Raw genomic sequence first — 7284 nt, 5'->3', positions numbered from 1 at the left:
CTGGTCCTCTTGGGGTGTTAGCTCTTAGAACCTGGAATGTGAAGATAAAAGTGCCAGAGAGGCCACGTGTAGGTATTCCAGCCAACAGTCCCAGCTGAGTCCAAGCCAATAGCCAGATGTGAACAAGAAGACTTTGCAATGACCCCAGGCTCAGCCACTATGAATGCAATGGCCTGAGAGTCTCTGAGTGAGAACTGCTTTGCTGAGTCAGCACAGCCAGGACCATTACAGATGATCAATAAATCACAGCCACTCTCTTCTCTTCTCTGTCATCCTATGTGCAGTTGAATTTGCTCCTCTCCATGTCTTCTCACATGACTTTCAGGATCAAGCGATTTTTGGCCAAGAAACAAAACCAGAATAGTCCCAGTCCTTACTGGATTTGAATGAAAACTGGTAATAACATCAGGTACAACTCGAAGAGAAGGCAATGGAGAAGAACCAAGCTGGGTCTTGGAGCCTCTAAGGAGCCTTGCATGTGAAGTAGTACAAGCATATGTACCGCATCACTTTGAGAACAGCACTACTATCTCAATGACTGGAGGTGTTTTATTGGGAAAATAATTTTTGTCTTGGTGTCAGTGTTTCTGCACTACTGCTTTGGCTTAGTAATAAATGTGTGAGAGTTTTGTTGGGAAAAAAATAACTATTTTAAGCCATTAAATCTGTTTAACACCAAGATTTAGGTCCTCAAAGTAGGTGAGATTGTACAGTGGAAGTGACAAATAGATTCAGGGATTAGATCTGATAGAGTACCTGAAGAGCTATGGACGGAGGTTCATAACACTGTACAGGAGGCGATGATTAAAATCATCCCCCCAAAAAAGAAATGCAAAGAGGCAAAATGGTTGTCTGAGGAGGCCTTACAAATCACTGAGAAAAGAAGAGAAGTAAAAGACAAAGGAGAAAAGGAAAGATATCCCCATCTGAATGCAGAGTTCCAAATAATAGCAAGGAGATATAAAGCCTTCCTCAGTGATCAAAGCAAAGAACCAGAGGAAAACAATAGAATTGGAAAAACTAGAGATCTCTTCAAGAAAATTAGAGATATCAAGGGAATATTTCATGCAAAGATTGTCACAATAAAGGACAGAAACAGTATGGACCTAACAGACACAGAAGATATTAAGAAGAGGTGGCAAGAATACACAAAACTATACAAAAGAGATCTTAATGACCCAGATAACCACGATGGTGTGATCACTCACCTAGAGCCAGACATCCTGGAGTGTGAAGTCAAGTGGGCCTTAGGAAGCATCACTAGGAACAAAGCTAGTGGAGGTGATGGAATTCCAGCTGAGCTATTTCAAATGCTAAAAGATGATGCTGTGAAAGTGCTGCACTCAATATGCCATCAAATTTGGAGAACTTGGAAGTGGCCATAGGCTTGGAAAAGATCAGTTTTCATTCCAATCCCAAAGAAAGGCAATGCCAAAGAATGTTTAAACTACCATATGATTGTATTCATTTCACACACTAGCAAAGTAATGCTCAAAATTCTCCAAGCTAGGCTTCAACAGCATGTGAACCAAGAACTTTCAGATGTTCAAGCTGGATTTAGAAAAGGCAGAGGAACCAGAGATCAAATGGCCAACATCCACTGGATCATAGAAAAAGCAAGAACATTCCAGAAAAACATCTACTTCTGCTTCATTGACTATGCTAAAGCCTTTGACCATGTGGATCACAACAAATTGTGGAAAATGCTTAAAGAGATGGGACCAACAGGACACCTTACCTGCCTCCTGAGAAATCTGTATGCAGGTCAAGAAGCAACAGTTAGCACTGGACATGGAACAATGGACCGGTTCCAAATTGGGAAAGGAGTACGTCAATGCTGTTTATTGTCACACTGCTTATTTAACTTATATGTAGAGTACAAGTACATCATGCAAAATGCCAGGCTGGATGAAGCACAAGCTGGAATCAAGATTGCAGGGAGAAATATCAATAAATTCAGATATGCAGATGATACCACCCTCATGGCAGAAAGTGAAGAGGAACTAAAGAGCCTCTAGATGAAGGTGAAAGAGGAAAGTGAAAAAGTTGGCTTAAAACTCAAATTCAAAAAACAAAGATCATGGCATCTGATCACATCACTTCATGGCAAATAAATGGGGACACAATGGAAACAGTGACAGACTTCATTTTCTTGGGCTCCAAAATCACTGCAGATGGTGACTTCAGCCATGAAATTAAAAGACACTTGCTACTTGGAAGAAAAGCTATGACAAACCTAGTGTATGTTAGTTGCTCATTCTTGTCCGACTCTTTGCCACCCTATGGACTGTAGGCTGCCAGGCTCCTACAAGAATACTGGAGTGGGTTGCCATTTCCTTCTCCAGAGGATCTTCCTGACTCAGGGATCGAACCTGGTCTCCTGCATTTTAGGCTGATTCTTTACTGTTTGAGCCACGAGGGAAGCCAGACAAAGCTAGAGAGCATTTAGAAAAGCAGAGACATTACTTTACTGACAAAGGTCCATCTAGTCAAAGCTATGATTTTTCCAGTAGTCCTGTATGGATGTAAGAGTTGGACCATAAAGAAAGTTGAAGACCAAAGAACTGATGCTTTTGAACTGTGGTGTTAAAGAGAAGACTCTTGAGAGTCTCTTGGATTGCAAGGAGATCAAACCAGTCAATTCTAAAGGAAATCAGTCCTAAATATTCATCGGAAGGACTGATGGTGAAGCTGAAGCTCCAATACTTTTGTCATCTGATAATGAAGAGCCAGCTCATTAGAAAAGACCCTAATGCTGGGAACAATTGAAGGCAGGAAGAAAAGGGGATGACAGAGGAGGAGATGGTTGGATGGCATCACCGACTCGATGGACATGAGTTTGAGCAAGCTCCGGGAAGCCTGGCATGCTGCAGTCCATGTGGTTGCAAAGATTTGAACACGACTGAGCAACTGAACAACAATTCCGAGAGCCTTTAAGACATGAGGTGTCCAGTGTCAGCGGTACAGAAGAGAGGCTGGAGACACAAATTTAGGGGGTCAACAGTGAGTGAGTAGCTAGTATTGAAAGCTGTGAGATTGAAGTTATTTAACCATTTAAAATGCAGGTTGAGGACTTCCCCTGGTGGTGCAATGGTTAAGACACCACACTTTCGCTGCAGGGGGCACAGGTTTGATCCCCAGTGGTGGAACTGAAGTCTTGGTTGCAGGCCCAAAATTAAATAAATTGATGAACTAAGTTGTGGACTCTTCTTAATTAAAATTTACATTCTTTTAAAAATAAAATGAGGGGTGAGTCTAGAGTTGACCCCAAGGCCAAAGCCCCTTCTGGAATGCTATGCTGCTTCTCCATATCTCCTTGGCCATTATGAACTTGGACCATTCTGAAGTACAACTGGCCCTCTGTATATTTGGGTTCCACATACAGATTCAACCAATCATGATTTGAAGAATCTAGAAAGTTCCAAAAGCAAAGTTTAAATTTGTACCACGCCATCAACTATTTAGGGCTTCTCTGGTGGCTCAGATGGTAAAGAATCTGTCCGCAATGCATGAGACCTGGGTTGCATCCCTGGGTTGGTAAGATCCCCTGGAGAAGGGAATGGCTACCCACACCAGTATTCTTGCCTGGAGAATCCCAAGGGCAGAGGAGCCTGATGGGCTACAGTCCACGGGGTTGCAAAGAGTCAGATACAACTGAATGACTATCAACTATTTACATTGTATTTACAACTATTTACATTACATTAGATATTGTAAGTAATTTAGAGATGGTTTAAAGTACATGGGAAAATTATAAGCAAACACTATGACATTTTATATAAGGAACTTGAGCATGTGCAGACTGTGGTATCTGCAGGGGTCCTGAAACCAAACCCCTAAAAATACTGATGGACCACTGTACTGCCACACAGAAGGAATGGTGAAGGGATCAGACCCGGAAGCCCAGATGGCCTTGATTCATACACCAGTTCTCTGACCACTTTATACAACTTTTGGTGATTTAATGAGTTAATATATATGAGGGTGGCTTGTACACAGAACATGATCATAAAATGCCCATTATTTATCAACCAAGGGTGGATTCCTTCAGCCCAGTGCCAGCTGATCCAATCATCAGATTCATACTATGGCTGTTCCCTTCAATGAAACATATACATCACCATATGTAAAATGGATAGCCAGTGAGAGTTTGATGTACGATGCAGGGTACCCAAGGCCAATGCTCTGTGACAGCCTGGAGGGAGGCGGGAGGGGAGATAAGGACGGAGGGGACACATGTATACCTATGGCCAATTCATACTGATGTATGGCAAAAACCATCACAATACTGTAAAGGAACCATCCTCCAAATAAAATGAAAAACCCCCCAAAACAAGCTTACCTATAGGGACTCCCCTTGTGGTTCGGTGGTTAAGAATTCACCTGCCGATGCAAGGGACACGGATTCGATCCGATCTGGGAAGATCCAATTTACTGCAGAGCACCTAAGCTCCGTGCGCCAAAGACTGAGCCTCCATGTGCAATTACGGAAGCCTGCACACTCTAGAGCCCGTGCTCTGCAACGAGAAGCCACAGTAATGTGAAGCCCGTGAACCACTTAATGACAGAGTAGCTCTCACTCACTCTCTACTAGAGAAACTTTAGCCAGTGTGGTAATGACGACCCACTGCAGCCAAAAATCAATGAATAAATAGGGCCTATTTATCTTTCTATAGCAGTTCAGTAACAACACTGTGAAGTGTACTATTTTACCAAACCTGAAGGTTACAAAATGTGAACAAAGTAACATACTTGGCTACTTTTTCCAAAAGATATTCTATCAACTCCTCCTTTTAGAAACCCACAGGAGTGAGTCACAAAAGTTATTGAAGAGTAATAAGTTATTTTAATCTTTTTCTTTAGGATCATGTCTCTTCTGCTCATCTGATTCTCAAGTCCTCCTTCCTATTTGGCCTGCTTCCTTGTAAGCCAAGACCTATTGATACTTTTAAAAGATTTTGTAATTTAATATCTACAATGAACAGAATGCAGGTAATCCCAAGTTTTTATAAAATAGCAACCCTTACACTAAAGACAGAAATCCCAAACATCTTCCTTCTAGAGACAGCACAGGCAGGAGACATGCTGTATCCAATAAAGGCTCCCTGAAACCTCCGAATTCTGAATTTTCAAAATGATGAATACATCTGAATGGGTAAAGCAGCATTGTATTACATTCATGGGAAGTGGGGCACGCAAGTAACACGACAGAACCTGCACTTCTCAGGAGTTTATCATCTGGATGGGGAGAAGACAATCAGCACACATTCATGAGATGGAGAAACAAAACTGACACAGATGTCAATATGATCATAGTTGTGTAGGCATAAGCGTATACAAACTTGGTAAAAAAATATAAACAGAATCGTCTATATGGTGGGATTATGGGTGGTTTTGGCTTTCTTTTATATATATTGTCTGAAATTGTTAATGTGAATCCATTTTTTAGAAAAAGTTGATTTGGTCCAAAAGTGGTAGAATCGTGGCTACAAGGACTTCCCTGGTTGTCCAGTGGTTAAGTCTCCACGCTTCCATTGCAGGGGCATGGGTTAAACCCTTGGTCAGGGAACTAAGATCCCGCATGCTCCACAGGGCACAGCCAAAATAAAAGAAGTGATGAACAACTTTAACAACCAAAGGAAGATGAAACCTAATCCCAAAGTAAAGAAAACCCAGAAGGCGATGATTTATGCTGCAAACCCCAGCAAAGCTTAAGAAACGTGAGCACTATTATTGAGAAGTTCTACCAATTGGCATACAAAAAGTTAACCCAGATTCTCAGTCCACTCTATTAATACAGATAGATAAATAGCATTATGTATTTGAGGAAATCCTGTAACACAAAGATTAAACAAAGGCCAAAGGGAGAATTCCCTAGTGATGTGGTGGCTAAGACTGTACCCTCCCAAAGCAGGAGGTCCGGGTTTGATCTCTGCTCAGGGAACTAGATCTCACATGCTGCAACTAAGACCTGGCACAGCCAAATAAATATTAAAAAACAAACAAAAAACAACAGAAAAACAAAAGCCAAAGGAACTTGGAAGAGAAACTACACAGTAATACAAAATTCCAAAAGCCACCACTAATATCATCAGAGGGATATGAAAAGCCATTTCACAAGATAGAACTGTTGTTGTTGTAAGGACAATTGTTGTTCAGTCACTCAGTCATGTCCGAATCTTTGTGACGCTATGGACTGTAGCACATGAGGCTTCCCTGTCCTTCACTAACTCCCAGTTTGCTCAAATTCATGTTCATTCAGTTGGTTATGACATCCAACCATCTCGTCCTCTGTCACTTCCTTCTCCTCCTGCCTTTAATCTTTCCCAACATTAGGGTCTTTTCTAATGAGTCAGCTCTTCACTTCAGGTAGCCGAAGTACTGGAGCTTCAGCTTCAGCATCAGTCCTTCCAGTGAATATTCCGGGTTGATTTCCTTTAGGATTGACTGGTTTGATCTTCATATTGTCCAAGGAACTCTCATGAATCTTCTTCAGCACAGTTCAAAAGCATCAATTCTTTGGCATTCAGCCTTCTTTATGATCCAACTCTCACATCATACATGACTACTGGAAAAACCACATCTTTGATTATACAGACCTTTGTTGGCAAAGTGATGTCTCTGCTTTTAAATACAATGTCTAGGTTTGTCATAGCTGTCCAAGGATAGAAGAATAGGATAACATTAAAAGTGGTGGGGCGGGGAGGGGTGGGGGGGGAAGGGCCGGGCAGCAAGGACTTTGGAGCCAGGACAACTGCTCTTCTCCTAACTGAACAGGTGACATTTGGCAAATGACCTAACCCCTCCACACCCCTCACTTTGATCTGCTGGAAAAAAACAAAGATGAGAGTATCATCTTAGAAAATGAAACCATCAACATATAGGCTCTGGCAGAGCTCAGCACACAGCAAATTTTGCAGAAACGCGTTCTCTTATTTCACAAGCTGTTAGGCAAAGTTTTATCAACTGTAGTGCCCAAGATAATGTTCATAAGATGGTTAGCACAGCAGAAAAATTTTAAAGGTCAGTGAAAAGATATTTGCAATAGAGTAACCACCTGAGAACCAAAGAGACTGAACATTGCAAAGTCAACCCGCTCGAACAAGCAAACAGTGAGATGAGAACCAACTGGAGCCCCAAGACTGACGCACAGGAGAGGTTTCTTTTAAAAATAGCAACTGGCTCTGGTAAAGATAATGCACCACATGTGAACACATTTGGCTCTTGCTCTTCACCCACCCCTTTGTTTTCCACAAAAAGAAGAGACTCAAAGAAGATTCCTTC

The 7284-nt window shown here is 41.7% G+C and overlaps 1 pseudogene; it reads left to right on the top strand.

Moving 5' to 3' along the window:
- The first annotated feature begins 299 nt into the window (after positions 1 to 299).
- Positions 300 to 482, top strand: LOC120879838 (annotated as a pseudogene).
- The last annotated feature ends 6802 nt before the right edge of the window (positions 483 to 7284 follow it).

Source organism: Oryx dammah, unplaced genomic scaffold, assembly GCF_014754425.2.
Source record: "Oryx dammah isolate SB20612 unplaced genomic scaffold, SCBI_Odam_1.1 HiC_scaffold_21, whole genome shotgun sequence".
Classification (NCBI taxonomy): Eukaryota; Metazoa; Chordata; class Mammalia; order Artiodactyla; family Bovidae; genus Oryx; species Oryx dammah.
Note: the sequence above shows the minus strand (reverse complement) of the source record. Positions and strands in the feature narration are given on the sequence as shown.